This window comes from Leiobunum rupestre, chromosome 6 (assembly GCF_980474605.1).
Source record: "Leiobunum rupestre chromosome 6, qqLeiRupe1.1.hap1, whole genome shotgun sequence".
In the NCBI taxonomy this organism is placed as follows: domain Eukaryota; kingdom Metazoa; phylum Arthropoda; class Arachnida; order Opiliones; family Sclerosomatidae; genus Leiobunum; species Leiobunum rupestre.
Window position 1 is genome coordinate 59,152,029 of NC_143389.1, and position 1,937 is coordinate 59,153,965.

Here is a 1,937-nt window from a genome sequence, read left to right on the forward strand (position 1 = left end):
AATAAACATTGTGAAATAATAATTGTAGATGGCACCAGGAGAGCAGGGTATGGGAAAACTTTATTGAGAGTGGCGGGAAATTTAAATTTAGAGACAAACAAGTTTTACCAGGAAACTATATAGGTATAGACTTGGAAATTGGAATGTCTAAGGAAGATTTTTACGGCCGTGATGAAGCTCGTAGAAATGGGCGTGTCTTAAATAGCCTAGTCATGGTTATTATATTATTAGCTTACCTGATTATCTCTTTTATAACCATACAAATACCTGAAATTAGGTATCACTACACTTCTTTCGCGAATAACATTATAATTACTTCAAAATATTAAGTACGATAACAAATTGAGGTTTTCAAATCCATTAATTTATAAGCCTATTTTGCGCAGGAAGATCGCCTATTTGTTACCATGACGACGCATTCTTTTCGCGTCAAACCTCGAGCGAATGAATTTGAAATGTCATGTTACGTCTTACACTTGACGTAGTTAAGCCCCGCCTTTTTCTCGACGCGCTTTCGTATCACCGTCCCAATGGAACCTTAGACATTCCTAGTGTATACCTCTATAGTTTCCTGGTTTTACGAACTCTGTTTTTTACACGCAGTCTAGTAGGCGTAAAGAAGGCTCGTTGCAACACACCCAAAAATTCACAAAATAATTATATTCTAACGATATTTCAATGACGGGGTGGAAAAAAACAATGATAGCAAACACAGCGTTAATTGTCAAAATTGCAACAAATGGAATAACGGTTTTCGAAGTCCTTTTTCGCTGGAATCGCAGAAAAAGAGGATTATCCCCCGAATTGAGGGGGGGAAATTCAGATAAAAACTGACAAAAGTAAAGTAACTTTCCGTCCTTGGTTTATACGGTAATTTTGAATGTCATTGTTAAATTTCTTCTTGAACAGCGCATCGAAAATATTTGCCAAACAAACAATTTTAAATGAACACCAGTTACGCTAAGTCTCATAACTTTCTGAACTTCTAAAACGTCTTAAATTTAAGCTATTTTTATTTATTTATTTTGCAATTATATAATTATTACGTTTAAATACATGATAGGCACCGTGATTTTTTGTGCAATTAGCCACGAAAACTGGTGGATTTTCGTCTGATAAGCATACGATTTGGTAGTATAAAAACCCAATTATAAAGCTAATTGGAAATCGTTAGTTGGTTAAAAATTGGTCTATAAAGGATAATTACAAAAATATTAAAAAATCTTATCAAAATACAATTTTCAAAACAAACTTAGTTATTATCGACTGAAAAAATCGCGGAAAGTACGTCATCGTATTTAGATATAACTACTTAATTATATCTATCAAGAAAAATATCCGGGAAGGTCAAGCAGGCGCCAAAATATAATTTTAATCAAAATTGTAATCAACTCGTACGTCTAATAATTGATTCCGCGTAATTTTGGTAGTACTACATATCGATTGATATTCCGTAAGCGTGGCGACATTGAAGATTTCTGGTTTCCCGCGTAGACCTAGCCCTACTTAAATTTCCCAACGCTAGTTTACCCTCGAAATATACGAAACGAAACACCGATCGACGAAATAAAAAAAAACTAGGCAAACCGTCAAATTAAAAAAATTAATTAGAGTAAGCAAAATGTCATTAGAAAATATCGTTAAAAATAGCGTCGTACTGTCTGACGAGGTTTATAAATTATGGAATAAATAGAAACAAAATTGAATTAGGAATTTTGAAAATTTTCCGAAAAGAACTCGAGGGGGAGCTGCTCCGGTGGACGACGAGTCAACGCCGTGAAAGCGCTCCATCTAGGGGCGAACGACGGAGAATAAACAGAACGCTACACGTGGTAGCCTTGTGATTCCCTCCCCGGTAGAGTCGATTTTTCAGAGGAGAGACCTCTCTACTCTTCCAATCCAGCCGAAATTCATTTTCGCGCGCTTTCCTCCAAGCT